We start from the raw sequence: 18,920 nt of genomic DNA, 5'->3' as shown, positions 1-18,920 counted from the left end.
GATGATGATGATGTTGATGATGATGATGATGATGATGATGATGATGATGATGATGACGATGATGATGATGATGATGATGATTTCTTAAATTACCAGTCTTTCAGGAAAAACTAGACTTAGGAATTCTGCAACGTGATCTGATAGGTAAGTTTCTGGGAGTACAAGTGAAGTACTGATAACCCCACTACCAACCTCCTCTTTGACCTTGTCCCTTCTCTAGCAGTAGCTCCTTCTACCCCCCTCTGCCTTCTACACACACACACACACATTAATTCTCTCTCTCTCTCTCTCTCTCTCTCTCTCTCTCTCTCTCTCTCTCTCTCGCTCAGGATATAACCAAATTATGCGCAAATTAGAGATGGATGGTGTGACGTTAACGCTTTCAGATCTCCGACATTTTTTTTTCTTCATTCATTCTAACTACAGACGACTTCCTTCAGTTTGGGGGAGACTCTTTGGACTGCAGGTGTTAGGTATTGCCTTCATAAACACCTTCACTGGTAGAGGTCTTCAGTAAACAGCATCAGTTCATCCGGTAACTGCGAGAATAATGCAATAAGCATGTCAGCATTGTGAAGAGTGAACTCAATAGCCATGATTTTTTTTCCCCGGAGTGAAAAAAAAATCCTCGTAATGAAGGGGTTAAATAGCTTAGATCTAAATAAAGCCCTTTTAAATTCAATAAGGAAAGGCCTCTAATTTTGAAGGGGTTTATTAATGCTGAATCTAATCCCTCAAGTTCGAAAAATGAGGATTAAAGAAATGTCTGGGTGGCATTCGTAACCGGCTAAGGAAAACTGGGAAAGGTGAGAATGTCCCTTCAAATATCGGAATGGGCATAGAAGCATTGGCATAGATTATCAAAAAAATAAATAAATAAATAAACCAGAGGGTCAAGAAGTGGCGATTAATCGACAAATGAAAACCTGCTGGAGTGTTGGATAAGCAGGCGAAATATACGAGCATTAAAAACTCGCAAAACGTTATGGCCACCGGCAGTTTGAATATTTACTTTAGTTATCCATTAAAAATCAACGTTCTATAATATCTTCATCGAAGAAAACTGTGGTACTTCTACCAAAAGACAATTATTGCATTTCTTTCTTTCTCCTGACGATTTACGCAGCAAAGGACTGACCTTTGCAAATGGAGGAGTCAGTTATAGATATATTTTGTATCTTCACTGCCAGGGACAGGAATGGACCTGGGTGTTTGATAAGCCGACGATTTAAGGCCGTTCACATTCCACAGTAACGTTCGGTGCCAGAATTCGCTCTCAGTCAGTTCACTCTGGCAACACAGATTTTGATACGCGAGCACATGGAAAGATTTTACACTATCCCTTCCTAGGCCATCCTACAGAGAACAAATGGTTATGTCTGGAATAAATGGAAACAGGTGAAAACTACGGTTACTCAGCAGCATTTCTATACGGGTGACTAACGATTACATTATGCCTATCGACTGCACGTGGATCATCATGATAATTATTTTTTGCTAGTCCCAACCTTCCCCTAGAGTATCATCGCAAAATCGACATCAAGTCCCCATCTGTTCCATTGGATTAATAGGAAATAAGGAAAATAAGCTGTGCCCAAGAGTCTGACCGGTCCGAGAATGAAGTACGAAGGCTTGATTAACCTATTAGCTGCGGATCACCCTCTTTGCATTTATTTCCTGCTAACGTCAGATAATTTTGCGACGCTGGAAAAAAAAAAAAAAAAAAAACCGTTTGGCAGAAAATTAAGACCTTCGTCTTGCCTTCCAGCTTAAGTATACGACGATTTTATTCAGATCACGGAAAATCGTAGCAATAGGTTAATCATACGTGTATATCTCATCATCATCTTGAAAAAATATATGTACATATCCTCTCTGAGCTGCAGGGACTTAACACGGTACAGTACCCTCGATAAAAATAAATAAAATAAATCGGCACCCTTTCAGTGTGAGACATTATGAAACATGGACTATGATTTACGGGAGATGACTCGGAGATATTGGTACTGTGGTTGTGACAGGCAAGTTATTAATAATTATCTAACCCCACACTTTCATACAGTATTGCATTATGATGGACATTGTGAATTTTTGTGATTTAAACAAGTATGCCAAAACTATCGACTGAAAAGGTGACGAAACATTTCACATCCGACCTCAGGGTGCATATATATATATATATATATATATATATATATATATATATATATATATATATATATATATATATATATATATATATATATTAATTGAGGGTATATTTAAATGCAGATGACACGCCTACTTCCAACGATGCATTATATGATCGAAACATCTCAAGTCTCCTCTTGATGATCGAACCTATGCAAAGCCGTCACTCCGATGGAGATACTCCACCACTAGACCATGGACGAATATATATATATACTGTATATATAATATATATATATATATATATATATATATATATATATATATATATATATATAACCTATACCTGTATGTGGGTGACTCCTACATTTCGGGCCTTCACATAACCCAAAGACCCTTATTAGTGTAACAGAGAGCCCTAAGATGTGGACAACTCCCCCCTCTCTCATTTTTGATGGTAATTTCTAAGGAATGTGCTGTACCGTTTCTGACAACAACCGTTCTAAATTTCTGACAACAGTTTCTGAAGTATGTGATAATAAAACATACCTAACTTCTCTATGCCGTTACTTATGACTGTGACGTGGGATGCAGGCTGACCACATTTAACAGTCACAGATGCTCCATAAATGGCCGTTAAAAATCAGGGACTCGTTTACATTTTCTTACACCCACTAGTAATAATAAGGCCATTACAATACATTCGACCATAGTGTCAAAGAATGGTTGAACAGCGTAAGCCAGCCACACTATCTGAGGCACTTGGCTACACCATGGGCTACACTTGCCTGAAACATGTGATCGGGAAGAGATCAGGCACAGGGTATGGTTTTGTCCAAGGATCAGACTACGAATCGAAATGACGTCCTTTTTTTCATGAACTCCTGCGCCACTATAAGATTTCATTCGCTTTAGGAAGGGCCTCTCATGCTGTGAGGATGAGTAAGGATACATCTAACCCCTCCAGTTTGAATTAGCTATCCTAACCTGAGTAAAATCACCAGAGCACGGGAAGAATAAAAAAGACATCCCCGGGTTGGAACTGCATAAACCCGTGCTTCGTTTCGTCCTTTTGATCCCATGTTTCGAGCAAGTGTAAACGCGCTCGAACTCGAAGAAGCATATTTGGTTGTGTTGACAGTATGTAGCGATGGTGCCGATGAGCTTACGAAGCCTAAACAAAACTCCCAACCATGGACATCTTTTTAAAGCATCTAGCCCTAATCCTCACGCTCGTCCATACTTAAACATCTAAAGCACCTATAACATAACGCTAACACGCTAAAATACAGTCGACAAAATTACCGATTTCCTAATGTTCTTTCTTCTTTCTTCGACCCCCTCTAGGCTCTACCTCTAAAATAGCACAACCGACCACCTTTGTGTTTTCTTCACTAGGTCGGAAGCAAGATAGATATTGCCTGAAAAGGGTCAAAGGCAAAAGGTCGGGAATCTGTTAACTTTTACAGTTTTGCTCAAATTTAGACAAAACTTGCTAGAGGGGTAGAGGGTAAGAAATGGGTGAAGTGTTTCAGTTTTGGGAACGATGAGTCAAAATTTTGGGTCACAGGAGTGTCAGACATTCGCAATTGTTAACTTTTTTATTCAATTTGAATTAAGCTAGGTGAAACGATTTACGGTCGGAGAATTATTAATCCATTTAAAACTGAGAACAACAGGACAAAGGTCTAGGTCAACTTGAAAAACTTTTGATCCTATTTCGAAAAAAAAAAAAAACTAGCAGGGGTTTTCAAGGTCACACAAGGATGCAGTGTTTCAAGGTTGAGAACAACCGGTCAAAGCCCAAAGTTAACAGAACCAGATCAAAAGATGGGTCATAAACCTATCGGAACGCAAGGCGTGGATGTTGCTCTCTCTCAGTGCTCCGAGTTATTTTCCCCTGTCACTAGTACTGACCACTCTAAAACTTTTAAAAAATAGTCACTGACCACTCTAAAACTTAAAAAATAGTCTATGTTGGGAGGAATAACACCAGATATGTCATCCCAGTTCTCCTCTGGCATATGCCAAAATCTTGTTCACTTTTTCGAATGAGCTCAGTACTGGCAGATAATTAAAATCAGACCAATAAAAACAGTAACAATGACTGACAGCAAGCTACTTCCGTCACGCTTGATGATGGGCCATGCTCAGTGAGTGGCCCAAACATGGCGTCTGAAACACATTAAATCATTCTGTATTCTAGCCGTACTATTCGCATCACCCTGGCCTTCATTATTACAGCACAAAGACAAGACGCCAAACTAACTGATCACGAGGATTAAACTAACAGGGTACAAGTATAACAGTGATTGGCTAGACGCTAGAGTAACTGGTAAACAAACTTACCTTGGCTCACGCCTCCTTCCCTCTCGCTGTCACCTCGTACTGATTATATTAATTTCCCACGCCTTTTCCACAAACACACACTGAAGTCGTCGATAAAACACCTTCGAACAAGTAAAAAAAAAACACACACACCGCAAGACAGGCAAAACTGATACAACGCGTGAGCTTCAAGCATCTTCAATGGCCGGATTTGAAGCACTAGTGATAGGAACACTGAACATCTGCGAGATCGACAGCCACAAATACAGCTAAACTTCCTTTCAAAAACAGCTAGAATGTCACTAATGAAGAAAAATCATACAATCTTAAGAAGAGGGCCTATAATGACTGAAAGATAGCTGAAACTAAGGATAAATCTCTAGAATATAACTAAAATTCTTGCTGCTAAACGTTAAAAATTTCCGCTAGATGGAGGTTAATATCTCTAGTTTAAGCCGAACAATGCTAAGTTGGCAACACTATGAACACGGGCAGAGGGCATGAGGTGTGACGTCATGGAGTTCAGCCACTTAGTTCGTTTCTGTATAATAAATTAACTGGCCCTGGTTCTAGAGATGGCGGAATCTCTAAACTTTTACGATTTAATGATACTTAAAGGCACTACTGAATTGATGTTTGATTATGTGGTTGATTTATTAATTGATTGACTGTGTGACTGATACTGATTGACTGACGCTGATTGATTGTTTTATTTACTGATGGATTGATGAAGAGATGGATGAAACTAAACCTGACTGCGGCGTATGACTGACGGCCAGGTGAAGATGAAGTAGGCCTATTAAAAATGGTGGTGCGAATGTGACCTGCTGAGCGATGGTGAAGGTGTAATGGGTGGTTCAGTGACGCTACACCTTTTCCCACAATATTTCGTGAGATTTAGTGTTGATTATTGGAGGACAGCGCGAGTCGTAATTTCAGTTGCTCTGAATATTTCGCAACACTTCTGTCTTAGCGATTTATTTTGTATATAATGCTTCACCTTAACGGTTTGTTGTATATTAGTGTTTTTTCCGGATCAACACACTGTAGCATACAAGATAATACTGAGGTGTAATATACAGAATAAATCAATAAAAATGAGGTGTTACGAAATCTCCGAAGTCGTATTGTACATCGAGATTAACGAATAAATTTGCAGCCCCCTCGCGGGTCGTACTTCGAAGGTTGGGGTGAAGGACAAGGAGCTATGTAGAATTTTCCTCTCTAGTTGATCTTACACAACTCTAGGTATAGGGAGGAATTCTCTCTCTCTCTCTCTAATTTGCAGGGATACAAGGAGAGAAGAGCACAGAAGCTTCCTCTGTTTCTCGTTCTTCCTATAAAAACAATCTGGGGCTGATCGTAGTTTGGTTTGTGAATTCAGCCAGACTCAGATTAACAGACTCCACAATCAATATTATTATTATTATTATTATTGTTTTACTGGAAGAACAAAAAGAGTGAGTCTTTCCCTTTCCTTCCTGCTAAGAGTCGTAGTTACAACAGATAATTCATAGTTTTATTCATCTCTGTTTTATTTTATATTGTTTTTTGTCAATCAGGGTCCAGTGCAAGAGAAAAATATGTTAATCTTTTACCAGAAGAGCAAGGGAAATAAAATGCTCCTGCGCTTTTTCCTGTCCCATAGCAAAAACAAAACAGTTACGACAGGGAATTTGTGATCAGTAATTTTATTTATTAATTTATTCGTTTTTTTTTTTGTGCGAGACAGGGGCAAGGACAAGAGAAATATAAGAGAAATGAAAGTCTAAAGAGTCAAGTTAGTTACATTTTTATTTTATTTATTTGTTTATTTATGTTTATTTATTGTGAGCCAGGGGCAAAAACAAGTGAAATATATGAGAATTGAAAGTCTAAAGAGTCAAGTTAGTTACATTTTTTTTTTCACCATTCAGTGCAATGCCCAAATTAATAGTTCAGTGCAATGACGCTTTATATTTTACTGTTGCTATCGAGAGACGATTTTATTCAGCGCCGTAGCAACTTTTCCAGACGGGATGATTTATAGTCTTCATTAATCCCTCCATTACTCCTAAAATGAACAAAACCGTCTGGTGGCAACAAGAATGAAATATGTATCATCGTAGTGAAGGGGTCTGCGGGGAACGATGTCGCTGAAGGACAAGTAGGAGTAAGCAGAAAATTTTCATCGGTTACGGAAGCTCCCTAACATCTCTTCCTAAGCGATTTATTTTGCTTATTACTCCTTACTGTCCTCTTCTGTGATACTTGGGTAGTTCTAATATTACTATACTTTGTTTAAGTAACGTACGAAACGATATTACCTAGCATTATCAAAAAAAAAAAAAAAATCGGTAAGGAAGGTGTGTTAGGGAGCTTCCTTAATCACCGAGAATACGAGCCTTGGATTGTGCTGTAAGTGGCATAGGAGACTTCTTAGCACCTCTTCCTTGGCGATTTATAAAACTATGTCGGTATCAAAGAAATATAAATAACATACAATGGAAATATTAATATACAATATGCACTGTAAATCGTTAAGGAAAAATGCTACGGAATCTCCAAAGCCACTTCAAATACGATCTCTCAAACAGACATACGAACAATGCCTTTCGTAGCTATTACTACTACTACTACTACTATCATCGTGAAGGAAAGAGTGTATACAATTTTCCCCAGCCTCTTGTTCCCTTGCTAAGAAAATAAATACAGATGAGAAGCACATTGTCTTAACTATTATTTTGCTTTCTGCAGGAAGCGGAAAGAAAGGAGCGTGCAGTCTTTACTTATCGTTTGTTCTTGTAAATCAAAATATGAAACACGGAAAAGAAAGGACCTCTCTCTCTCTCTCTCTCTCTCTCTCTCTCTCTCTCTCTGGACCCAACTAGCTTTTTCGCATTTTATTTAGATTCATTATTTATCAATCATTAATAATCCAAACACCCTGGCAAGCGTTCTATTGAAGGCAAGCAGGAATGGATACATGAAAGAAAAGGGAAACATACGATAAACAGTAGCCTACCTGATGCAAAAATGATCGTACCGGTTTCACTTATGAACACAGCTAGAAGACACGAAAGTAAATGAGGAAAATTTAAAAGCAGTGAAAAAAACAGAACAACAATACTCTCTTTTAACTTGGCCTAAAAATCTCGGCTTTGTCTGTTGAAAGCTGAGTCATAACGATTGATTAACGCTACAACGCATTACTACTCACGAAGAAGTGCTATGTAAAGGACGTTGAACATTAACATTGTCTTTCTTAAGCCACCGTGGTAGTGAAAAAAGCTATAAAAGGACGAAAATCAGGGCCAAGCTAAGGTGATAACAGTGTCACTAATTAACGTAAAGTAGCTCAGTCCCCCTTCAAGGCCACCAGCGTTTTCTGTGACGGGCGAGGCAGCTCAATAGCCGGAGCTCATTGACTGCTGTTTAAAGGCGGCCAGTTCATCATCATCATCATTATTATTATCATCATCACCTGCTCGTTTTTCGCGCCGCCGCACGGAAAAAAAAATGGCGCCCAGTAATTTTTCTTCGAGCAGGATGATTGCTGCGCTTGGTCGATCTCCTGCCGAATATTATTATCGTGTTTGGTGGCGTTTTTATATCTCACTGATGAGGTCTTTATAATTATCTCATTAATCATTCTTGAGTTGCCAGTTTCTGTGTATCTAACGGAGTATCTATCTATGCTCGTTTATTATCTATCTGTCTACCTACCTACCTACCTACTTACCTATCCATCCAACCATCCATCCACCTATCTATTTATCTATCTATCTGTCTGTCTGTTTGTCTGTCTGAATTAGGCATTAGGCTCTCTGTCCATCAGTCTGTTTATCTTTCCATTTATCTATCTGTCTATCTATCTATCTATGTCTGCCTTTCTGTCTGTCCATCTGTCTATCAGTCAAGCTATCCATTTATGTCTCATCATTACCTGTCTGTCTTTTCATCTACCTGTCTTTCTATCTACCTGTGTATGTGTACAGGATGTCTGTCTGTATGTATGTATGCGCCTGTCTTATCTATCAATCTCAGTCTAGCTATCCATCAGTGTCTACCATTCCATCTATCATTCTACCTACTGCCTAACGCCGCATCCTGTGAGGGGCAGCCTCGACATAAGGACCCCAAATAATGCACTTTTCTCTATTCAATAACGACCTTTTCTCCCCCACGAAACATTAGACCGGTCGTATCCAAGAGCGACTCTACGTACCAGTTGATTCTCTCTCTCTCTCTCTCTCTCTCTCTCTCTCTCTCTCTCTCTCTCTCTCTCCACGTTAATGATCAGGTTTGTGAAATATTTGATAACAGTATGGATGACAGCACGCATATGTTGAAGACAGGTTGTGAAATCTGTCGTGTCGTGAAAACAGCTTGTCAGTTCGGGAAATAGGTTAGTTTAAGTGACGCAAATTAAAGTTTGGTTAATTTAAGTGAAGGCTATGTTTGGCTAGGTTAGTGAGTTGGGATGGGTTAGGTTAATTTAGATTACGGTAGGCTAAATTATCCAAGCTTCATAATCACCATATTTACCCAAACTTAGCTTTACTTAACCTTAATTTGAAACAATCTCACCTAATCGTCCATAACACGTAACCTAAATTAACCTAGCTTTCTTTAACCTTGGATAACCTTGGAATAAATTAACTTAAGCGTAATTCATCCATTCTAAATTAACCTTATTTCACAAACTGATTATCGTTTTGTTTTCATCTGACGGAGCACGACCATTACCCCAGCTAAAATAATATGCGGTGGTTATAATATGAAATTCGACGACCTTATGAGTCTTCTTGGTTATTAGTTAAAGGCATATTTCAATCGCACACACGACTTCATCTTAGGAGAGTTTATAATCACAGCCCCAGTTTGCCATTCTGCTTTCTTATCCCGATTAACGCGTTTATTTATTTATTGCTTTTTCAGGCGATTTTATTTAATGAGGGAGATGTTTCGAACTGGATGAGTTAGGTACAACTTTCATCAACTCCTTAACTATTACGTCTTTATTATCTCAAATAGATGTCTGGTGGTGGCCCAGAGTTGCAGTTTATGGACAAGAAAACCTTGGATGTAAACCCCCTTTGGACCACATCCGTCAGGGGCGCCTTAACACACTAGATCACCAGGCGTCCATTTGGCTATATGGTTACCACACAACGTAAAAAGACTGTTCCCTAGGCTAAAAAAAAAAAAAAAAAAAAGAAAACACCTGTCTTGTCACTCACTGGAGTCATATGAAGGTAGTGCTGATGTCTGTATGGTAAGCTCCCCCATGTACCACAGTCTTCAGTAACTCTTTGGCAATATGATATTTTCAGTACCTAAACTTTCTACTCCAAACGAGATGTCGGAGAGGAACACCTTCACATAGATGTACCGATATACAGTAATTGGGCGACTCCACTGCCCAGTTGTGTAAACATCCATCACTTTCCTATCTATCTCCCGAAACGAGGATTGTGGCTTGTGAGAGACGGACAGCCTGGGGTTGCAACGACAACAACAACACAACTACTACTATTGCCGGACGATGTTACTCAGCTGGGTGAGACGTTTTATAGTGACGTTGGCTTGTATAAAACACTTGAGGACTTATTCTGGGAGACACAGGGAGCTTCTTAGCAGCTCCTCCTTAACGGTTCATTTTTCATATTACACTTTAGCCGACTCGTGTAAATTTTTTTCGCTTTATTATCAACGTAGTCTGCATCACTACATGAGGATATGAAAATGTTATGTGCAAAATAAGTCGCTAAGGAGGCGTTACGAAATCTGCAAAGCCACAGTGTACGAGTCTTGGCAGCTACTGGGTTTATGCATTGTAAAATGGCTTATACTGTAGGGTTCATGCGTTTGAAAGTGTGCTTGTCTTGACTTCATTCCCCATTGCTCGATTTCATTTTTCTTTTATCATTATCGTCATCATCCTGATTCGTTTACCCTGGCACCCATCTAAAGATGAGACGAGGTGGAATCCAGAAAAAAAGGATCAAGCACAGTGAGAATGCTGGGAGAACTATCCACAGCATGATTTTGAAATGGGTCACACAGTCATTCACATATTTTTGAAGTTCCAGGAATCCTATCTCCGTCTCGCCTGTCCAGCAAACATCTGTACATTTTTTTTTTCGTTATAGATGCGTTTCACATACACCTATCAAATCTGTTATTGGTACACACCATCTCTTTCTCATTTCAAGAGAAGCATTTATATTATGCTTATGTCACCTTTATCGTTTCAGTCATTCCATTCCTCAAAGTTTCCTGCATATAACATTAAAAATCCTTCCTCTGAACCACTTCATGATGATGTATTTTTTGCTTTATTCTGTCAATGCTGCTCGTCAAACGAAGCTTAGGAGACTCTTTTCAGTTGGAGGGGTTAGATATGCCATACTTTCCATTTACTTTTCGTTACTGGAATCTCATCTGAATATGAATCATAAGCATTCTATGTTATCCACCAAAAATGAACAAAGAAATTCCTTGAGTTGCAGGGTCACTGGTTTTCATTTAACAATGCTGCTTCTACCTGAGAGTTGCCCCAAATAAAGCCATTTTCTTTACAAGCATATAAAAGAAAATGGATTTTGTAATCATAAGCTTGCATAATTTCTGGAAGATTGTCATGAGAAGTGAACAATTGAACATCTGCTTATTAAGAATAACTGTTTTCTTTGTCATTGACTCACATAAGCTCTTCGTAGATGTTATAGGTTTGTCGGAAAGCTCTGCCAATAAACACTGAGCTGCAGTGTCATTGACATAAGAGACAAAGTAATGTATTTCTTCCGAAGTGATTTACATGGCTGCTATGTAAATCACTCCGGAAGAAAGCGATGTCATCGCATATCGTATATTATATTCCTTTTTCATGCAGTACATGCTATTGATAACAACGTAATTTACATAGCATACAAGAAACCATGAAGATGTAGGTTAATACGCAAAAATTGTCGGTTCGGGTAGGCTATTCAGATGCTCTTACGTGCTCTTGCCGATGTTAAGAATATATGAACTGTAGACAGAGAATACTAAGGCGTAATATGCAAAACAAAACGCTAGCAAGTGGCGTAAGAATGCCTCCCCGAAACAAGCTCCTGGAAAAGTATGTACAATGGATCTTTACCAAAATTCAAGATAAAGAAATCTCCGTAACAGATAATTCGTATTAAAAGTCTTAGCTATTAGGTTATTGAAAATTTTGTCACCTTAATATTCACTCTGACTTCACTGTACAGTAGCCTAAAGTGTTTGGGAGCTGTATGCGTGAAGACAAACGTATATACAAACAGTCTTTCGAGGATAGATACCTTAAACTAAGGAATAAACAAAGCTTAGCATAACGAAATAACGAAAAGAAAATATCTAACTTTACAACGAATGTATAATTCACTCCCTCAGTCCGCCGATTTCTACAATTATTTTACTTTGCTACTCATGTACTACTCCTTGCTCCTGTATGTGATACACCTTACGAATGCCTCTGTATTTTATAAATAGAATATAACTTATTTTTATCAAAAGGTATGTAGCTACACCCAAAAACCACGGTGTGGCCACATCCACGAATGTCCAGTTACTAAATGCCTGTAAATGTATTGGCTGAAGAAGGTGTGTGGCAAGACTCAGCACCTTCTCTTGTTGTATTAGCACTCTGTACTTTTTACAAAAAACAAATATTTCGATTTATTTCAATTCCTTAGCTTATTCTTGCAACCTCTTGACAATTTCAATAGCTCTGGAAAAACCACTGCAGCAACGGGATTACAAAATTCGTTTATGGCTTCACAACGTGATTTATATTCGTAAATTAATTAAAACTGCCAAAAGCTAGAAAGAAAATAAATAAAAATACGTAATCGACTTTAAGAGGCCAATTAAGATCTACACTTGGCCAGAACATTAGTAATATGCTAAGTAGTGTAGGTGGCTTTGTAGCACCACTGTTTCAGCGATTTATATTGCACTTGACGCAGTTTTATCCTCTTGTACGTTATATGCAAATTAGGTCGCTAAGGAGGAGATACAACGAAGCCTCCTATGCCACCCTGTACTGTCCCTACTCCTGGTTGCTGTCGGTATTTCTATAATGCCTTGAACACCGCTTCGATAATATGTGTAGTTTGAATATTGTAGCGACCTCCAGACGATTTGAAATAACATAAGAAGTATCCCCTGTCGTGTAAGAATTGAAGAATGTTGTCTTTAGCCCCTCCAGTTCGAAAAGCCTACTGTATAATAAAGGGAATAGACTAGGGATAGTGAAGGGGATTATAGGTGAACTGCAAGTATAATTTCTCTCTCTCTCTCTCTCTCTCTTATCCAAAAAGACACGGCCTTCATAAATTCTTCCTCTCTTAATCATAAGCACAAAACGTTTTTTTTCTTTGGTCTGCGTACTTATTCTCTCTCTCTCTCTCTCTCTCTCTCTCTCTCTCTCTCTCTCTCTCTAATAAACCCAGCAGCCAGCACCAACAAGCATAAAACTCGCCTAAGAGCATGCGAGATAAAAACAGAGAGTAGGCAAGTCTCACACCATCCATTCATTAGGAGCCGGACTGCCTTCTCTTATTTCCTTTATTTTCTTTCGCACCATTCTTCAGAGAGAGAGAGAGAGAGGGGGGGGGGTCTGTGCAGTATACGAGCAGACTAGAACATAACATAAAGGAATGGGATCAGAAAGAGAGAGACAGAGAGAGAAAACGTGGACATAAAGTGGAGGAGAATTATGACATGGAGGTAAGAGCCAGGAGGATAGAGAGAGAGAGAGAGAGAGAGAGAGAGAGAGAGAGAGAGAGAGAGAGAGAGAGAGAGAGAGTTATTTAGAGTAACGCCTGGGTTCAGTGACGCAAGGGGACGTAACAGATATTTTATTAACGTATGGAGAGGTGACGCAGATATTTACTTACAACGGCCGTGCTGCCAGTTGGGATTTGAAATTTCGCGACGTTTCTTTCTCAGCGATTTATTTTACGCTTTGCATTTTACTGAACCATTTGATATGTTTCTGATGCAAATGAAGGATATTTCAAACACCTGCATATAACATAAAAGGGAACATAAGGTGTAAACTGGAAAATATATCGCTCAGGAAAAAGGACTATTCATAATATGGGCATAAAATACACGAGGGCAGGTGGACAGTTACTATCTATCTATCCATCCATATTTCATCCATCCATCCATCTATCTACCTATCTATCTGTCTGTTTATCTATCCACCCATCCATCTGTCTATCTATCAACCTATCTATCATCTAACTATCTGATATAATAGACTGGCCTTGAATGACTGCCTAACCAACCAAAATTTCCCTTGGAAGTTTTCCTCTCTTAGCTCCTTGCCTGAGTGCTTTGATATACACTCTTACAGGGAGAAGGAAAACTGCTATGTGTACCGCAGGGGTGCAGTGTCAAAGGTACAGTGTTATGTGTAGAATGTGTTGCTGTAGGTGGCCTGGGTGTGTGAGTGAGTGTGCAGGTGTTGGGGGAGGAAGGAAACTGTAAGGAAGGCTGGAAGGAAGGAAGATTGGAAGGATAGAGGAAGGGAGTAAAGACCAAGGGGGTACGGATGGAAGGAGAAGGACGAAAACAGCAAATAAAAAAGGGAGGAAGGATGAAGGTGGGAAGTGAAAAAAATAAGGAAGGAAGGAAGAGTGGATGGATGGATGGAGGAAGAAAGTGAATAATAAGGAAGGAAAGAAGGAAGGATGGATAGAAGGAAGGAGGGAGAAAGGTAGAAGGAATGAAGGGTATAAGAAGGAAGGGAGGAAGGATGGAAGGAAGGAGTGAGCAGAAAAAAAAAAAAAAAAGGAAAAAGAGCCAGAAAAGAAAGAAAAACTGCAGATGGAAGGCGTGAACTTACAAGAATGTAACAGTGAATGAATAAAGAAAGTAATGAATGGCTGAATATATGAAGCCAGCTGTGATGGAAGGGAGATTGAATTTATTTATGTAGTTTTGAATGGGTTAATTAACTTTGCTATTAATAAATGAATGAAGAAATGAGTGGATAAAATTAGTAATAAAGGAAAAATGGTTTAAGTTATGAATAAATGCATAAAGTAAGCTATATATGGGCAGTTGGCTGCGGAAGTTAATAGTAAATGAAGTAATTCACTAAATAAGTTTTAAAAGAATGAATGAAGAGAGTAACGAATGAAGGAAAGAAGGAAAACTGGTAAACAGAAATATGGTAATAAGATGATAAAGAAAGACTCTAGAAAAATGAGAGAAAGTGGAGGAGAAGGAGGAGGAGGAGGAGGAGGAGAGCAGGAGGAGGAGGAGGAGGAGGAGGAGGAGGAGGAGGAATACAAAGGAATACGAAGGAAAGCAAACAGCAACAGCCCTTATGGTCCTTTCGAGGCTGCTTGTTAGAGTAGACTACGACTACAAGATCTAATTCTACATGCCAAAGGATAAGGATAATAAAACAAGAAAGCTCCCCCCGCCTCCATACCCTCCAATTAAAACTGGTAGGAAAAAGTGAGAAAGACCACCATGCAGCATGGAAAAACTGATAAGAAAAATTCATAGGAGAGACTGAAAAGGAAATGTTACATTCTATAATACTTTATCTATAAGCTACTGTAAGAGAAAGTAATAAAAGAAATGAATAATCAAATGAATAAATAAATTAGGCATGACATTATGTACGGGTACGGTGAGTTAACGGGGCGTCTGAAGACATAGCGTGGAAATTGCACAGTGAACAGGAGGAGGAGGAGGAGGAGGAGAAGGAGGAGGAGAGGGTGGGTACAGAGATGAAGAATGAAGAGGGGAAGAGGGAAGAGGGAAAGGAGGGGGAGGAGGGGGAAGGAGAGATTAAAGATCCTGGAGGTGTTAGTCATGGACACAGGGGAGAGGGAGGGGGAGGGGGAGGGGAGGGAGGAAGGTCAGGGTGAAGGAGAGAGAGGGAGGAGAGAAAGAGGGGACTTGGAGGAAGAGAAAGGATGAGAGGGGATAAAGCAAGGAGTGAAAGAGAGAGAGGAGTGGAGTGAGGAACAGGAGGAGACAGTAGTGCAGAGCCTGGGACGAAAGAATGCAAGAAGGGAAAGGAGGTAAGGAAGACAGAGAAGGGGAAGAAGGGCAGGAGGGGAAGGAGAGAAAAGTGAAGAAGAGGAAGTGAACGAGAAAAAGGAGTGGAGAGATGGGAAATGGGGAAATAGTAGGGGGAACAGGAGGGGTAAGGAGTAATGAGGAAGTGTGGGAAGGGAGGAGAGGAAGTGAGGAAGGGAGGAGAGGGAGTGAGGAGGGGAGGAGGGAGAGAAGGGAAGGAATAAGGGAGGGAAGACAGAATGAGGAAGGAGAGGGAGAGAAGGGGGAGAAAATTCGGGTATAGGAGGAAAGAGAGGTTGGGTTGAAGTGGAGAAGGGGAAGGGAGGTAGAGAGGGAGGGATAGAAGAGAAGTAAACAAAAATAAGTCGAGGAAGGGGGATGATGAGGGGAAGGAAACTAAAGAAAGAGAGGGAAAAAGTGAGAGAAGGATAGGGAGGGAAAGGGAGGGGAGTAAGAAGACAGAAGGGAAGGAGTGAGGGTAGAAAGACGAGGGAAGGGAGGGATGGGAAGTGAAGAGGAAGGGAAGAGGCTAAAGAGGGGGCAAATAGTGGGGGGAGGGAGGGGAGGGGGGTTGTGGAGGAAGTGTGGAAGTAGGAGAGGGAGAAAAGTGGAGGAAGTAGAGGGAAAGACTGAGGAAAAGGAGGAGAGGAGAGGAAGCGTTGGAAGAGGAGAATGGAAGTAAGAGAGAGGAGGAGAAGGGTGGGTGGGGGGGAACAGGAGGGAAGAGAGGGGAGAAAAGGTGAGGAAAGAAAGAGGAGATGGGTAGGAAGGAAGCTGGGGAGATAAAAAGAGGGTGACAGAAGACAGTGAATGAGTGGGGAGGGAGAGAACGGGAGAGGAGAGAGATAGAAAGAGGAAGGAGTCAAGGAAGGAAGGGGAAAAGGGAGGGGAGGAAGCGAGAAAGATAAGGAGAGAAAGATAAGAGACGATGTGTGAATGAGGAGTGGAGGGGCGAAAGACAGGGGACGGAGCGGAGGAAGGAAACAAGGAAGGAGAGAGAAGTTTGCAGTAGGAGAAAGCAAGGGAAAGGGAAACAGGATAAGATATGAGAGAGTACAAAAGGTTACAAAGGAGTGCAAAGGACAGCAAGCAGGCCGTTTTTTACAGAAATTATTACAACGGTATGTAACTCTATGAACTGAAGACAAGGATAGTAGAACAGGAAGCAGCTCCCCCTAACCCACCCGTTGTTAAAAGTTAGATTGACCAGCACACAGCATAGAAAAACTGCCATGGAAATTTTACTGGGGTGGAATGATGGAAAGGTATATTCTAAGGTATATTCTACACTTTTTAGCCTATACGGAAAAAATAAAAATAACTGAGCAGTGATATAATGCTGTTGTTATATTTTCCGTGACGCGGATGACTATGAAACAGTTAATCAGAGTTTTGTATTACTCAGCTATGAACTATTATCTGGTGAATAGAAATCAGACACTTATCCAAGAGACTTTTAAACGTTATTGCTGTATCGCAGTTTGCCATATTCCTAAGAAGTTTGTTCCATATGGTTACAACCGCACTGAAGAAAATTATGCTTTGCTTCATTTGACTGGAGATGTTCACCAGTAATTTAAAACCATATTATCATATCCTCTGAATATTTTATATATTCACATAATACGTTTCTAGAGAAGGGAAAGAAGTTGTGTGTGGCCTTCATGGATTTGGAGCAAGCATATAACAGGGTAGATAGACAAGGATTGTGGAAAGTATTAAGAAGATATGGAATAGATGGGAAGTTGCTGAATGCTGTGAAGAGTATGTATGATGGTGACAAGCCTGCAGTGCGTGTGGATGGTGAAATGAGTGAATTTTTCTCTTTGAAGGTTGGGTTGAAACAGGGATGTGTCATGTCTCCATGGTTGTTCAATCTGTACATGGATGGGTTAATAAAAGAGATACAAGGTAGGGCAGTGGATGTTGGAGTGGCCCTAATGAGAGAGGGTAGTGTTTGGAAACTCCCTGTACTGTAGTTTGCAGATGATATTGTGTTGTTAAGTGAAGACGAAGGGGAGCTGTAAAGCTTGGTGGATGAGTTTGGGAGAGTGTGTAAGAAACGGAATCTAAAGGTGAATGTAGGGAAAAGTAAGGCGATGGTCTTTGAGAGAGGCGAAGTCAGTGAATGTACAGTGAGGTTGGATGGTGAGGAAATGGAAAATGTGAGTACGTTTAAGTACTTGGGTAGTGTGATGAATAAGGATGGAAGTTTGGAGGGTGAAATGCTTGAAAGGGTACAACATGGAAGAAAGGTTGCTGGTTCCTTGAAAGCAGTGATAAGAAACAGGGAAGTGAGCATGGAAGTGAAAAAGTTGCTACATGACAGTATTGTGATACGAACTCTAACGTATGGACGTGAAGCTTGGACGTTGTTGGAAGGACACAAGTAAAGAGTGACAGCAGTGGAAATGAGTTATTTAAGAGAAGCCTGTAGAGTCACATGGAGGGACAGGCTGACAAATGAGGATAAAAAGGAGCGTTGTGGTGTGGATGTGGGTGTGATAGGAAACGTTAGGAGGAACACACTGAGGTGGTTTGGCCATGTGGAGAGGATAGAGGGTGAGAGACTGACGAGGAGAGTGTTTGTGAGTGAGGTGGAAGGGGGGAGAGGGAGGGGGGAGGTCGAGGATGAGATGGAGGGATGGAGTGGAGAGGTATATGTGAGAGGGGGGTGTGAGGAGCAGGGCAGTGAAATGGCGGGAGGCTGGGCGACGTGGAGGCGATACCGGTATGTCTGTGGCCACCCCGTTCGGGATTAATGCGTCTGGCAATAGATAAATAGATAGACATAATATCTCTTCGAAGTCTGCACATGGTAAGCAGACTTAGCTCTCCTAAACGTTCTCCGTATGGTTTGTTCCTTAATCTGGGATTATTATTATTAATATTATTTTAAATTTCACTGTTTTATCCCTTTTTTCTCCCTACCTCTTTTTGTAAAGTCATGACAAAAACTGAACGCATAGTCAAAGTGTACTTTAACGAAGGAACTGTACAGGTTAGGATGATATTCTCCCATCTGAGTTCATATGCTTTGATTATGAATTCATCTACTTTAACTTTCTTTATTGCTTCTCTGTACTGTCGACTTGGTTTTAAGTACCGTAATCTATTGTGCTCATTCCGTAACAATTTTCTAAATATACATTCTCGCACTGAGCATCATTCATGATTCATTTAACTTAAAAGTTATTACTCTCAGTCTTTAGGAGGTTGCATCTATCATTATTAAAATCCACTTGCTAAGGTTGAGTCCAGATGAACAGTTTATCAATATCTATCTATCTATCTATCTATAGCTCGTCGCCCTAATCCCGCAAAGGGTGGCCGCAGACAAAACGCCTCCAAGTCGCTCTGTCACCCACCATTTGACTACCCTCCCCCCGACTCACCCCTCCCTC

Source organism: Coenobita brevimanus, chromosome 100, assembly GCF_032717465.1.
Source record: "Coenobita brevimanus isolate Jiangsu-jjx chromosome 100, ASM3271746v2, whole genome shotgun sequence".
NCBI classification, from domain to species: domain Eukaryota; kingdom Metazoa; phylum Arthropoda; class Malacostraca; order Decapoda; family Coenobitidae; genus Coenobita; species Coenobita brevimanus.
This window is presented reverse-complemented; position numbering follows the sequence as displayed.